This window comes from Heterodontus francisci, chromosome 6 (genome assembly GCF_036365525.1).
Source record: "Heterodontus francisci isolate sHetFra1 chromosome 6, sHetFra1.hap1, whole genome shotgun sequence".
Classification (NCBI taxonomy): Eukaryota; Metazoa; Chordata; class Chondrichthyes; order Heterodontiformes; family Heterodontidae; genus Heterodontus; species Heterodontus francisci.
The window spans coordinates 78,655,941-78,672,060 of NC_090376.1; the positions used below are offsets into that span (position 1 = coordinate 78,655,941).

The 16,120-nt window shown below is 45.1% G+C and overlaps 1 protein-coding gene across 3 annotated transcripts in view; it reads right to left on the reverse strand.

The window, feature by feature from the left end:
• Window positions 1-16,120, reverse strand: part of dlg2 (discs, large homolog 2 (Drosophila)) — a 1,345,388-nt gene that overhangs the window by 992,655 nt on the left and 336,613 nt on the right. The window lies entirely within an intron of this gene.

Here is a 16,120-nt window from a genome sequence, read left to right on the forward strand (position 1 = left end):
TTTATTTTATTTTCTAATAATTCAAATGACCAATTGCATTCTTTCATGATCTCTAATTGGGACGGTGTGAGTCAGAAGTGCATTAATTTCACACAGGCAGGTGGACTTGGAAGAGGAAGTGTTCCATGTGCATCACAAGCCTGTAAATACTATCTGGCTGGCAGGGTAGGTGAAACCTGCTGGTAGTGTGTCCTGCACAGGAATAAAACAATTTAAATCTGACAAACTAAATATGGTTGCAACATAATGATTTTATGATGTTCAACCAAGTCCAGACATTCCCAAAGGTGAGGATTTTATCCGGGCAAAGGGGGCTCGAGCTCCAGCAAAAGTGCGAGAAACCCACATCGTCCTTTCTGTGGGAGGCCTGCCGAATCAACTGCCAATTAGGCATTTAACTGGACAGCGGCAGGCCTTCCACAGGATCAAGAACCCCGGCAACGGGAGTGTTGCTGTATGGGAGTTTCCAGCCAATCAGATGCTGGCAGCTCTTTAACTGAGCAGCGCCACCATGGAGGCGACGGCTACTGTCAGTGGAGCATCAATTCGAGGCCTAGGAGCGGCGCTGGACCCAGGCCACAGGTAGGTCAGGGCTGGAGGGGTCACATGGAGTATGGGGTAGTGGGGGTGTGGGGGGGGCGGTTGGCAGCAAGGAAAAGGGGAGCGCTCTCAGCGACCCCCCCCTGCCCCCCGCAATTCCCGATGCCGGGTCCCTCGTTCAGGCACTAAGTGCCTTTTAATGAGGGACTCCAGCCATACCCCCAACCCCTGGAGCTGGCAAGCAACATGCAAGGTTTTTCATGCATTGCTCCCTGTGCGACGACTGGCCCGCCTGCAACTGGGCTAATTGCAGCAGTGGCAGCAGGATGAGGCCCTTAATTGGGCATTAATTTCTCGTTTAAGGGCATTAATTGGCAGCAGGGCAGGGAGGCTGTTCCCAGGCCTTCGCGCCGTGGACTTAATTTTCACGGAGGCGGGAAAGTGGTGGGGACCCCAACCACCATCCCACCCAATTACATGCTCTCCCCGCCTCCAAACCCACGGTGGTGGAGAGCATAAGATTGCCCCCAATGTCTTTAAGCAGCAGACATACAGAGAAATAAATGCAATTACCCTGTTTTTCTCTGGGTAGAGATAAAATATTCATTGATCATTTTGGTCTTAACTCGTTCTATAAATTAAAGAAAGTTCAAAATCTTTATAGGTCTCCAGTTACACACATTGTCCTTGCTGATTTGTTATGGTATGACAAGTGTCATTGTGAACAACATCTCAAGAAATTAGATAGTTCCTAAAAATTTTGAGGTGGTCAATCTGTTGATTATCTAGCATCCAGAGCCCCTCTGCTCTGTTTCCTTATCTCAAGACAATCTCATTTCACAATGTGATGACAAAAAGAAGTCAACAGGCATGAATGAAACATCCTGCACTTTTTGCAGAAGCAAAACTTCACACTCAGCTAAATGGTACCCTGATACAGTAAACCCTAAAGCCTCCTAGGAATGAACAATATTAGCCATTCTATTATTTCTAGCTAAAGTAGAAATCTACAAGCCAAGTAAAAAGAAAGCAAAAACCCAAATTATATTAGATTAAACCAAATGCTAATGCTACGTGTATATGTATACATGACTGGAGTATCTTACAAAGGACATAAAGTGGCTTTCTTATTGTTGTTATTCACCAGTTTATAACTATCTAATCATAATTCAAAAAATAGTCATGTCACACTATAATATTTCCAATCATTCACAGATGGATTTTGACTTGTTCAGCTTTCATTCTCATTATTAAGTCAAATCTTCTTTGTAGAACATGCCATCAATCAGGTTTTGTCAACAATGCTATTTCTGGCACACCACAAAATTTATAACAACTGAATGGAAAATGTTTGCCTATAATTGCCAGGCTATTTACAGTTAAACTGCCTAAAGTACAATTTGAAGCCTCTATAGTTAGATCTATTGCATAATAAAACTGTAACACATGGCATAAAAACAATAGTGAGTTAAACAGGGCTGCAAATGGGACAAAGTATTAGAACAGTTAAGCATGGTGCCACAAAATGATGGGAAGCATATCTGACTCCTAACACTGCTGAGTTCCTGAGCTCAGCCTCACTATCACTGTGAAGAAGTGTACAATGGGAAACAATTTAGAGTGCATCACAGGCTGCTCGGCACCTGGCAGAAGCTCAGACGCATTTCATTAACAAGTGTTTTAGCTTGGGGAGATGCAAAGTATTGTTTACATGGGGATGGAGGAATGGAAGAAAACAGAGGATTTTAATCTTCTCACAAAAGTGAACAAATGTTTTATATTACTTGTGTCCTGCAAAGAGTTTACATTATGATTATTACATACATACCAATAATCAGTTTTTTCCAGCTGATATCCAGTATAGAGGAGCTAGTATGCTACAATGTATACTGTAGACCACCAAATAGTGGGTAGGAGACAAAGGAGCAAGTTTTCAAACAAATTACAGAAAGATGCAAGAACTATAGAGGAGTGATAATGGGGGACGTCAATTATCCTGATATAGACAGGGATGGTAACAGCCAAAGAATGGGAGGAATTCCTGAGATATGTACAACAGAAGTTTCTTGATCAGTGTGTTCCCAGCCAACGAGGAAATAAGCAGTGCTGGATCTAGTTCTGGGGAACAAAATTGGCCAAGTAGAGTATGCTCCAATAAGAGAGCATTTGGGGAACAATGATCATAATATCATCAGGTTTAGAAAAGTTATAGAAAGGGTGGAGGACAATCAAGGGTAAAAATATTAACTGGAGTTGGGTTAATTTCAGTAAGTTGAGAAAAGATCTGGCCCAGGTGGATTGGAACAGAAAATGATAGACAAAACAATAATTGAACACTGCGTGGCCTTCAATGAGAAAAGCGTTTTGGGTACAGAGTAGACACAGTCCCAAAAGGGGGCAAAGAAGGGCATCCATAGCTGGAGCTACCTGGATGATTTAAGATTCAGTGATTAAAATGAAACAGAAAAAAAGAGGCTTATGACAAATGTAAGGTTGGTGATACAGTAGAGATCCAAGCTGAATATAGAAACTACAGAACAGATCTAAAAAGAGAATAAGAGGGCCAAGGAGAAGTATGAGAATAGAGTAGTGGGAAATACAGAAGGGATCCCAAAAGTCTTCTATAAACATATAAATAGTAAAATGATAGGCAAAATTGAAGCCCATGGATTAAAGGGGCACTGCTAGCATGGATATGAAATTGGCCAAGAGATGAAAAGCTGAGCACATGGGTGAACTGTTGTTTTTTCAGATTGGAGGAAAGTATACAGTGGTGTCCCCAGAGGTCAGTATCAGGACTCCTGTTGTTTTTGCTATAGAATAATAGCCTGGAGTATGGTATACAGGGAACAATTGTCAAAGTTTGCAGATGGCATGAAACTCAAAAATGTAGTACACAGTGAGGAGGATAGTAACAGTTATCAGGAGGAAATAGGCAGACCGGTGAAATGGGCAGACACATGGCAGATGAAATTTAATGTAGAGAAGTGTGAAGTGATACATTTTGTCAAGAAGAATGAGGAATGCAAGATAAATTAAATGGTATAATTTTAAAAGAGGTGCAGGAAGAGAGACCTGGGGGTGTATGAGCACCCATCTTTGAAGGTGGATGGACAAATTGAGAAGGCTGTTAAAAAAAGCATATGGGATCCTTGGCTTTATTAATAGAGGCATTGAGTATCAAAGCAAGGTAGTCATGCTAAACTTTCATTAAACACTAGTTAGACCTCAGCTGGAGTATTCTGTTCAATACTGGATACCACAACTTTAGGAAAATGACAGGGCCTTAGCGAGAGTGCAGGTACCAGGGATGAGGGACTTCAGTAATGTGGAGAGATTGGATAAACTGGAATTATTCTCCCTTCAAAAGAGCAAGTTAAGAGGGAGATTTGATTGAAGTGCTCAAAGTCCTGAATGGTTTTGATAGAGTAAATAGGAAGATACACCGATTTAAGGTGATTAGCAAATTAACCAGAGGTGACATGAGGAAATGTTTTTTTTTACATGGTGAGTTGTGATCTCAAATGCACTGCCTGAAAGAATGCTGGAAGCAGATTCAATAGTAGCTTTCAGAAGGGAATGGGATGAATATTTGAGGGGAAAAGAATTACAGGGCTATGGGAAAACAGCAAGGGAGTGTGAAGAATTGAGTCACTTTACCAAAGAGCAGGCATAGGAACGATGTGCCAAATGGACTCCATCTGCGCTGTATTATACTATGATTTTAGCCAAATACAAAAACTTACTCTCTCCATAAATGTTGCCTGACCTACTGAGTGTTTCACGCATTATCTGTTTTTATTTTAACTCCTATCAGTTTATCAGTGTTTTTCAGGAAAAATCAACTTTATTCCATTGGCTAAATGGTGGTATCGAAGGTTATTAGAAGTCATCAATTAATTAGACTTACTTTCTCCAACTGTTAGTTTCATGTGAACCTAAAGCTGAAATGTATTCTGAGTTGCAATTATAGGTGTATTTATTTAATCTTTGCCACAGAAACTGTTAAAATCCAACTTTTAAAAAATTCCTCAAAGAAAATTTCTGCCTGACATGTTTATTTTCTTCAAGACTAGTTGCAGAGGCTTTTTGAGATAAAGTAGACATTGTTTTCGTATAAATACATCACCTAGCTTTATTCGACCATTCCAATTGCTGCATTTGCAAAATTACCAGAATTTGGAAATGAATTAGAGGTGACAATGAAATGGTGATGAACTTTACATCATTTAAAGAATAAGAGAGATCCACAACCTAACGTTTTACTACAGTGTGCTACTATAATATATAATGTGGGCAGTTGGTCTGTTTGTAGTTAAACTGTAGTGCCCAGCTGCAGTCAGTATCTTTGAAAATGGATTTTTGCTTTGTTTACACATTCATGACGGAGGTTTTCATATGACCATCCAGGAACTGGGGGGATAGCCACATCATCCATGTTAAAGTGGTCAACACCCACAAGGGAGTATGAGAAGTGACAATAGTCAAGATGAGTGTTATAGTACAATAAGTGGATAATAATAACCCAGACTGGAGGCAGCAAATCAGGTCCATCGAAGAGCATGAAATTCAGCTACCTAGACACTTTCCTACCCCGTCCCGTAAACTATGGGGGAATTTAAACCCCCAAGGATGGGTGAGTTGAAGGTGGGTGGGAGGTTTAAAAAAATGTAAATTCACAAGCCTAATGCCAACCCGCCCACCTCTGGTTTTAACTCCTCCAGGTCAGGGGGCAGGCAACCAAACTACTCTCAGGAGGCAAGTTGTTCAGTAAAATCTTTTAAGGAGGCTGTTGCCTCCATTTAACAGCATTTTTGTTTTTCATTCATGGATGCCAGGAAGCTCAGGAATCCCAGCAGGTGAATGGAAGTGAGAATGGCTGGATCCATGAGATAAGAGCATTTATATCAATACTTGTGGGCCAGGGGCAACAGACCTCCCGAGATGACCCTTTTACAGAGCCTGCAATCGGATTCCACGATCTCCAACTCCCTGAGCCCCTGGTGATCTCTGACTCTTCTGCCTTTCCACCAACTCTCCACGATCGTTAATATGTTTTTATTCATTCATCGAATGTGGACATCAGTGGCAAGGCCAGCATTTATTGCCTATCTCGAATAGCCCTTGAGAAGGCACTGGTGAATCGCCTTCTTGAACAGCTGCAGTCTGTGGTGGTGAAGGTACTTCCACAGTACATTAAGCAGTAAATTCCAGGAATTTCACCCAGCGATGATGAAGGAATGGCAATATATTTCCAAGTCAGGATGGTGTGTGACTTGTAGGGGAGCTTGGAGGTGGTGGTTACCCCATGCACTTACTGCCCTGGTCCTTCTAGGTGATAGAGGTTGCGGGTTTGGAAGGTGCTATCAAAGAAAAGTTGACAAACTGCTGCAGGTATACACTGCAGCCACGATGCGTTGGTGGTGGAGGAAGTGAATATTTAAGGTGGTGGATGGGGTGCTGATCAAGCGGGCTGCTTTGTCCTGGATGGTGTTGAGCTTCTTGAGTGTTGGAGTTGCATGCAAGTGGACAGTATTCCACCACACCCCTGACTGGCTTTGGGGTGTCAGAAGGTGAGTCATTTGCCACAGAATACCCAGCCTCTGACCTATTCTTGTAGCCACAATACTTGTGTGGCTGGTCCAGTGAAGTTCCTCCAGCCCCTTGTGATCTCTGATTGCTCATCCCATCCTCCATATCTGAAATCCTGCAATCAGTCCCCATGATCTCCCTCCACTGCTCTTGATTCCCACCATGATCTCCTACTTACCTGGCATCTGCTTCACAGCTGCTATCCCACCTGACTGGCAGCCAGCCTGTCAATCCGGGTGGCTAGCAGATGAGAAACCCGTTCAAATGTTTTAAATGTCCAGCTGTTAATTTTTACAGGATGTCCAGGAAACCCATACTTCCAGGTTTCCATCCGGAAATTGTTCCCTCCACTTTCTTCACGACCCCAGTAAATCTCGGGACTCTGTTTTTTTCTAGATTTTAGTTCTTTTTTAATTATGATCGCAGTGTGCAATAGATTTTATTCCCAGGACAAGAAAATAATTATTTTTTCTAGAACTGGAAGACCAATACAGCAACGATACAACTTAGATTTATATAGTGCCTTTAATGCAATAGGCGCTTTACAGGAGCATTATAAAACAGTATATGACACAGTGCCACATAAGGAAATATTAAGTCAGATGACCAAAAAGCTTGGTCAAAGAGGTCGGTTTTTAAGGAGTATCTTAAAGAAGAAAAGTGAGGTGGAGGTGGAGAGGTGTAGGGAGGGCATTCCAGAGCTCAGGGCCTAGGCAGCTGAAGGCTTGGCCACCAATGGTGGGGTGATTAAAATCAGGGATGTGCAAGGTCCAGAATTAGATAAGCACAGATATCTTATTGGGTCTTAGGGCTGTAGGAGATTACAGAGATAAGTAGGGGCAAGGCCATGGAGGGATTTGATAAAAAGGATGAGAACTTTAAAATCAAGACATTGCTTGACTGGGAGCCAATGAAGGTCAGCGAACATGGGGGAGATAGGTGAATGAGACTTGGTGAGAGTTAAGACATTGGCACAGAGTTTAGGATGACCTAAAGTTTACAGAGGGTAGAATGTAGGACATCAGCCAGGAGTGCATTGGAAAAGCCAAGTCGAGAGGTAATGAAGGCATGAATGATGGTTTCAGCAGCGGATGAGATTAAACATGGGCGCACTTGAGTGATCTTACAGAGATGGAAATCGGTGGTCTTAGCCATGGCACGAATATAAGGTCAGAAGCTCAACCCTGGTTCAGATGTGACACCAAGGTTATGAACAGACTGACTTAATCTCAGACTGTTAGCAGGGAGAGGGATAGAGTCAGTGGCTAGGGAATGGAGTTTGGAGTGGATACCAAAAACGATGGCTTCAGTCTTCCCAATATTTAATTGGAGAAAATTTCTGCTCATTCAGTATTGGATGTTGAATAAGCAGTCTGATAGTTGAGCAACAGTGGAATAGACAAGAGACGTGGTGGTGTAGTAGAGCTGAGCGTCGACAGCATATATATGGAAACTAATGCTGTGCTTTTGGATGATGTCACCTAGGGGCAGCATGTAGATGAGAAATAGAAGCAGCCCAAGGATAGATCCTTGGTGGACACTAGAAGTAACAGTGCAGAAGCAGGAACAGAAGCCATTACAAGTGATTCTCTGGCTCCGATGAGACAGATAGGAATGTAACCAGGTAAGAGCAGTCCCACCCAGCTGGACAGCAGTGGAGAGGTGCGGAGGATGATGGCGTGATCAGCCATGTGAAAGACTGCAGACAGGTCGAGAAGGATGAGGAAGGAACGTTTACTGTCGTCACAGTCATATAGGATGTCATTTGTGACTTTGAGAAGAGCTGTTTCTGTACTGTGACAGGGTGGAAACCTGATTGGAGGAATTCAAAAATCGAGTTCTGGGAAAGATTGGAACGGATTTGGGAGGTGACAACATGTTCAAGGGCTTTGGAGCAGAAAGGAAGGTTGGAGACGGGACAGTAGCTTGCAAGGACGGTGGGATCATGAGTTGGTTTTTTGATGCAAGGAGTGATGACGGCAGATTTAAAGGAGAGAGGGACAATACCTGAAGAGAGAGAACAATTAACATTATCGGCCAACATGGGGACCAGGACGGCAAGTTGGGTGATCAGCAGTTTAGTGGGAATAGGATCGAGGGAGCAGGAGGTGGGTCTTATGGACAAGATGAGCTCAGAGAGGGCATGAGGAGAGATAGGAGAGAAACTAGAGAAAGACGCGAGTTCAGGGCTAGGGTGGGGGGAGCATCGAAAGAAATTTGGCCAGGTGGGTAGTGGAAGGGAAGGATGCGAAAGAGGCAGCTGATCGGATGATCTCGATCTTAGTGACAAAGAAGTCCATGAGCTCTTCGCAATTATTGTTGGAGGTGAGGGTGGAGGGGAAAGGAGTTTAAGAAGGTGGTTTGCAGTGAGGAAAAAATGCTGGGGGTTATCTTTGCATTCCAGGATGATCTTGTAAGAGCAGGACCTGATTGTGTTTTTTTTGTGGCCCAGCAAGATCTGGCAGTGGGTGGCTAAACAAGCTGTCCTTTCAAATCTGCGTTCCATGGACTTAAGAGAGCAGAGATGAGGGCCGTAGAAGAGGGAACTACCAGGGTGAGAGAGAGTAATGGTTTTATTGGGGACTAGGGCATCAAAGAGGGTGAGGGTGTGGTTGAGTGGCTGCAGAAAGCTTGTGGCAAACCAAGGGTCAGACCCTTTTGAAAGTGAATTGAGGGATAGCTTTTTCCAGGGATGGATACAGAAGGAGGTAGGGTTGGGGCATGGATGAGGGATGTGTGTAGTGAGTGATAGGAGGAAGTGATCAGCGATAACGAACATATTAGCGAGAGACAGCATGGTTTTGTGAAGGGGAGGTCGTGTCTTACTAGTTTGATTGAGTTTTTTGAGGAAGTGACGAAGATGATTGATGAGGGAAGGGCGGTGGATGTTGTCTATATGGACTTTAGTAAAGCCTTTGACAAGGTCCCTCATGGCAGACTGGTGCAAAAGGTGAAGTCACACGGGATCAGAAGTGAGCTGGCAAGATGGATACAGAACTGGCTCGGTCACAGAAGACAGAGGGTAACAGTGGATGGGTGTTTTTCTGAATGGAGGGATGTGACTAGTGGTGTTCCGCAGGGATCAGTGCTGGGACCTTTGCTGTTTGTAGTATATATAAATGATTTGGAGGAAAATGTAGCTGGTCTGATTAGTAAGTTTGCGGACGACACAAAGGTTGGTGGAGTTGCGGATAATGATGAGGATTGTCAGAGGATACAGCAGGATATAGATCGGTTGGAGACTTGGGCGGAGAAATGGCAGATGGAGTTTAATCCGGACAAATGTGAGGTAATGCATTTTGGAAGGTCTAATGCAGGTGGGAGGTATACAGTAAATGGCAGAACCCTTAGGAGTATTGACAGGCAGAGAGATCTGGGCGTACAGGTCCACAGGTCACTGAAAGTGGCAACGCAGGTGGATAAGGTAGTCAAGAAGGCATACGGCATGCTTGCCTTCATCGGTCGGGGCAAAGAGTATAAAAATTGGCAAGTCATGTTGCAGCTGGACAGAACCTTAGTTAGGCCACACTTAGAATATTGCGTGCAATTCTGGTCGCCACACTACCAGAAGGACGTGGAGGCTTTGGAGAGGGTACAGAGGAGGTTTACCAGGATGTTGCTTGGTCTGGAGGGCATTATCTATGAGGTGAGGTTGGAAAAACCCGGATTGTTTTCACTGGAATGACGGAGGTGGAGGGGCGACATGATAGAGGTTTACAAAGTTATGAGCGGCATGGACAGAGTGGATAGTCAGAAGCTTTTTCCCAGGGTGGAAGAGTCAGTTACTAGGAGACATAGGTTTAAGGTGCGAGGGGCAAAGTTTAGAAGGGATGTGCGAGGCAAGTTCTTTACACAGAGGGTGGTGAGTGCCTGGAACTTGCTGCCAGGGGAGGTGGTGGAAGCAGATACGATAGCGACGTTTAAGAGACATCTTGACAAATATATGAATAGGAAGGGAATAGAGGGAAATGGGCCCCGGAAGTGCAGAAGGTGTTAGTTTCGGCAGGCATCAAGATCGGCGCAGGCTTGGAGGGCCGAATGGCCTGTTCCTGTGCTGTACTGTTCTTTGTTCTTTGATAGCCTTATCTGTAATTGATACGTTGCACTGGCAAGACAACGTAAGGTGGCAATGTCAAGAGGTGGTCACGAATATGAAATGGGGTGATTACATGGAGGGAGAAATTTAGGGAGGTCATAGAGTAATAGAGTTATACAGCCCAGAAAGAGGCCCTTCAGCCCATTGTGACTGTTCCAGCCATCAAGCACCTAACTATTCTAATCCCATTTTCCAGCACTTGGCCTGTAGCTTTGTATGCTATGGCGTTTCAAGTTCTCATCTAAATACTTCTTAAATGTTGTGAGGGTTCCTGCCTCTACCACCTCTTCAGGCAGTGCGTTATAGATTCCAACCACCCACTGGGTGAAAACATTTTTCCTCAAATCCCCTCTAAACCTCCTTCACATTACCTTAAATCTATGCCCCCTGGTTATTGACCCCTCCGCTAAGGGAAAAAGTTTCTTCCTATCTAACCTATCAATGCCCCTCATAATTTTGTATACCTCAATCACATCTCCCCTCAGCCTTCTCTGCTGTAAGGAAAACAACCCCAGCCTTTTCAGTCTCTCTTCATAGCTGAAATGCTCCAGCCCAGGCAACATCCTGGCGAATCTCCTCTGCAACCTCTCCAGTGCAATCACATCCTTCCGACAGTGTGGTGCCCAGAACTGTACACAGTACTCCAGCTGTGACCTAACTAGCATTTTATACAGCTCCATCATAACCTCCCTGCTCTTATATTCTGTGCCTCGGCTAATAAAGGCAAGTATCCCATATGCTTTCCTAACCACCTTATCTACCTGTGCTGCTGCCTTCAGTGATCTATGGACAAGTACACCAAGGTCCCTCTGACCCTCTGTACTTCCTAGGGTCCTACCATCCAATGTATTTCCCTTGCCTTGTTAGTCCTCCCAAAATGCATCACCTCACACTTCTCAGGATTAAATTTCATTTGCTACAACTCCGCCCATCTTACCAGCCCATCTATATCGTCCTGTAATCTAAGGCTTTCCTCCTCACTATTTACGACACCACCAACTTTCGTGGCATCTGCGAACTTACTGATCATACCTCCTATATTCACGTCTAAATCATTAACGTACACTACAAACAGAAAGGGTCCCAGCACCAATCCCTGCGGTGCACCACTGGTCACAGGCTTCCACTCACAAAAACAACCCTTGACCATTACCCTCTGCCTCCTGCCACTAAGCCAATTTTAGATCCAATTTGCAAAATTGCCCTGGATCCCATGGGCTCTTACCTTCTTAACCAATCTCCCATGCAGGACCTTATCAAAAGCCTTACTGAAGTACATATAAACTACATCAACTGCTTTATCCTCATCTACACATTTCGTCACCGCATCAAAAAATTCAATCAAGTTAGACACGATCTCCCCCTGACAAAGCCATGCTGACTATCCCTGATTAATCCCTACCTCTCCAAGTGGAGATTAATCTTGTCCCTCAGAATTTTTTCCACTATTTTCCCAACCACTGATGTTAGACTCACCGGCCTGTAATTACCTGGTTTATCCCTGCTACCCTTCTTAAATAATGGCACCACATTCGCTGTCCTCCAGTCCTCTGGTACCTCTCCTGTGGCCAGAGAGGATTTGAAAATTTGTGTCAGAGGCCCTGCAATCTCCTCCCTTGCCTCACATAACAGCCTAGGATACATCTCATCTGGGCCTGGGGATTTATCCACTGTTAAGCCTGCTAAAATAGCTAATACTTCTTCCCTTTCAATCCCCCTCCCTGATCTCTACACCTACATTGTCCTTCTCCATAGTGAACACAGATGAAAAGTAATCATTTAAAACCTCACCTATGTCCTCCGGCTCCACACACAGATTGCCACTTTGGTCCCTAATGGGCCCTACGCTTTCCCTGGTTATCCTATCTACCTATAAATGCCCCTCATAATTTTGTATACCTCAATCACATCTCCCCTCAGCCTTCTCTGCTCTAAGGAAAACAACCCCAGCCTTTTCAGTCTCTCTTCATAGCTGAAATGCTCCAGTCCAGGCAACATCCTGATGAATCTCCTCTGCAACCTCTCCAGTGCAATCACATCCTTCCTATAGTGTGATGCCCAGAACTGTACACAGTACTCCAGCTGTGGCCTAACTAGCATTTTATACAGCTCCATCATAACCTCCCTGCTCTTATATTCTATGCCTCGGCTAATAAAGGCAAGTATCCCATATGCTTTCCTAACCACCTTATCTACCTGTGCTGCTGCCTTCAGTGATCTATGGACAAGTACACCAAGGTCCCTCTGACCCTCTGTACTTCCTAGGGTCCTATCATCCATTGTATATTCCCTTGCCTTGTTAGTCCTCCCAAAATGGGAAGACCAAAACTGCATACTATACTCCAGATATGATCTCACCAAAACCCTGTACAACTGTAGTAAGACTTCTTTACTCTTGTACTCCAATCCCCTTCCAATAAAGGCCAGATTCCATTTAGCTTCCTAATTGTTTGCTGTACCTATATGCTAACTTTGTGTTCCTTGTACAAGCACACCCAAGTCGCTTTGAACATCAACACTTACAAGATCCACATCTTTTTAAAAAATATTCTGCTTTTCTATTCTTATGACCAAAGTGAATAACTTCACACGTCCCTACATTCTACTCCATCTGCCATTTTGTTGCCCATTCACTTAACCTGTCTATATCTCTTTGCAGCCTCTCTGTGTCCTCCCCACAGCTTACCTATCCACTTACCTTTGTATCATCAGCAAACTTAGATACATTACTCTCTGTCTCTTCATCTAAATCATTAATATAGATTGTAAATAGCTGAAGCCCTAGCACTGATCCTTGTAGCACTCACCTATTCACTGCCAGCCAACTTGAAAATGCCCCGTTTATGCCCACGCGTTGCTTCCTGTCTGTTAACCAATCCTATATCCAAGCTAATATATTACCCTCAACTCCATGAGCTCTTATCTTGCATATTAACCTTTTGTGTGGCACCTTCTTGAATGCCTTCTGGAAATCCAGGTATACTACATCTACTGGTTCCCCTTTATCTACCTTACTAGTTACATCCTCGAAAAACTCTAATAAACTTGTCAAACAGGATTTCCCTTTAGTATAACCACATTGACTTGTTCAAATCATACTCTGTTTTTCTAAGTGCATTGTTAAGACAGCCTTCATAATAGATTCCAGCATTTTCCCAACAACTGATGTTAGGCTAATTGGCCTGCAATTCGCTGTTTTCTCTCTCCCTCCTTTCTTGAAAAGCGCTGTAACATTTGCCAACTTCCAATCTGATGGGACCATTCTAAAATCTAAGGAACTTTGGAAAATCATAGCTAGCGCATCCACTATCTTTGCAGCTATCTCTTTTAGAACCCGAGGGTGTAGGCCATCAAGTGCTGGGGATTTGTCGGACTTTAGTCCCTTAAGTTTCTCTTATATTAATTCCCTTAATATATTAATTCCCTTAATCATCCACAATAAGTTCATGGATGGCAAAGGCCCTGTTCACAAGTGAATGGGCATTCTGAAGGAAGATGCGTAGAGGGATGGTGAGAGCTGATTCACTGGCAGAGTCCCACAGGGTCAGCAGCAGGAGGGGTCAGTTAGGCAGGAAGAAGATTGGCAAGATTAGCCCCCAGTAGGCACACTGTGCAGGAAGGTCAATGAAAGAGTGAGATGGGGCAGTTGGGGTTGCTGTTCATAATGAGTCAGCACTAAGTGCCTCGATGAGCCTGTCGGAGGATGCCAAGAGACGCAAAGAGGGAAGCTGTAGGCTGGTCTGACAGGGAAGGGATAGTGGCAGGAGAGCAGAAAGGTTGAGGGGTGCTGAAGGGTTAGGGTTAGGGTCCAAATGGCTGCCTCAGTAATGGTTGCCGTGATGCCTTTAAATTCAGCACGCATTTTAGAAGTCCCGCCCACATCCCGCATCTGCTGTCACTAATTGGCCACCTATCCCATCCCCCAGCCAATTAGCAGCCGCCTCTACAAAATTCACAGGCTGTGACTGCTTTCCCCGCCCACCCCACCCCAGGGCGTTGTCAGGACTCAAAAATGGTCCTGACATCGGGTTCCCGACCCTGGAGGCAAAATCCTGCCCTCTGATCTCAGACCCTACCGAGATAAACAGAGTTTGCAAACTACTGCATCTCTGCCTATGCCTCTTAGTGCCTGGCTACGCTTCAAGAGATGGCACAACACCTATCCAATATTTCCTTCTCTGACCTCTCCGAAGAAGATATCCGAAAGAGGAAATTCATGATAACATGTTAAGCATTTTCCTCTTGCTGTCATTAAAAGTAACTTCTGGCCTGTACTCTGCGCTCTGGCTCATCCGGACCCAAGCCCATCATTCTATTTCCACTTTTTCTCTTTCTCTTTACCCCTCCTGGACCTCTCACTTCTATTGTCACTTTCACTTCTCCACTCTCAGGTCTTTGGTATGCGGCCAGACAGGGAGGAATGCACTCCACTCCTTTTTCATTTACTGATAGCAATATCTTTTCACCCTCTTCTCCAGGTATGCCCATCTCTCCATTCCCCACTTGGTCCTGCAGGGCCATCCTGGTGATTTCCATCACTGCCTTTTGCATTGCATCATGGCAGGTATTACTGAGGCAGCCATTTAGAAACAGCTTGCAAGCACCAGGACAACAAGAGGAGAGGCAGAGGCCCAGCACCCGGGACAGGGCTGTCCCTCACTTTAACTGATGCTGACCTTGAGGTGCTCCTAAAGGCTGTGAGGGAGGACTTCTTTCCAGTGGGTGGCAGGAGAAGGCCACCCAGCCAAATAAAGCAGGCATGGTTGGAAGTGGCTGAAACAGTCAGCTGCAGGAGTGTAGTGCTGAGGAAGTGGGTGGATGCAGTGCTGCAAGAGGTTCATTGACCTTCTTCACTTTGGCAAGGTTAAGTGAAATGGGAGACCCAGATGACAGGCCTCTGGGTATTCAATCTCTAGCAGACATACCAGCTGAGGAGCCTGAGGGCGCATTCTGCTCCTGAATATGGGAGAAGTGTGTGCCCAGGGTACTTACCGACCCCTCAGCAAGGGCCAGAGTCTAAGTGCTGTTGAGAACATGGCAGCACTGATACATGCATATTCATATGTAAATAAGCCACTGACATCAGTCAGATAGGCCAGCAGTGCCTTAGCTCTCTCTCTCTCTCTTTTGTCTCTGCAGGAGCAAAGGGCACATGCCAGAAAGAGGGCTCACACTGGGGGAAGAATGCCCCAAGCTCTCCATCGTGAGTGCAATGGAGAAGGCAGCAATGGAAATCACCAGGGTGGCCCCGCAGGACCAAGTGGGGAACAGAGAGGTGGGTATACCTGGAGGAGAGGGTGAAAAGATATTGCTATCAGTAAGTGAAGGGAATGAAGTGGATTCCGCCCCATCACACCACATGTCAGAGTCTCAGCTGCATTGGGAAGCCTTAGCGCTGCAGAGGCTCTACAGTCAAAGGCTAGTTCACATGGCCTCCTTCTTGTTTCTCCCACAGGGTCAGTCATGGAGGGTGACCACCTAAGCTCTGTCGCATCACCAGGGCCATCTCAAGAATCCGAAACAGCAGAGCCAGCACTGTCACATCTTACAAGTGCAGTCTCCACCAGCACAGATACACTCGTATTGGTGGGTCCTTGCACTCGCTTAGAAAGGGTGGCACTGGGTGAAGAGCATGACACTAGTGTGCAGCAGGAGGTGAGAGAGGCAGAGGCAGCTGTGGGCAGTCCCCCTCGGAGGATAGAGGACAGACACAGCCATGCTCAGCTAGGGGCAGATGCAGGGCCTCGGGAACCACAAGATAGGAGGCTCTACGTTGACCAGCAGTGACAGATTTGTATCCACATGTCAGAGTTCCCAGAGGCAGTGGGGAATTATGGGTTGAGAATGGAGGAGTCCATTCAGCTCACGTGCACCACCATGGCTCAGGGTCTT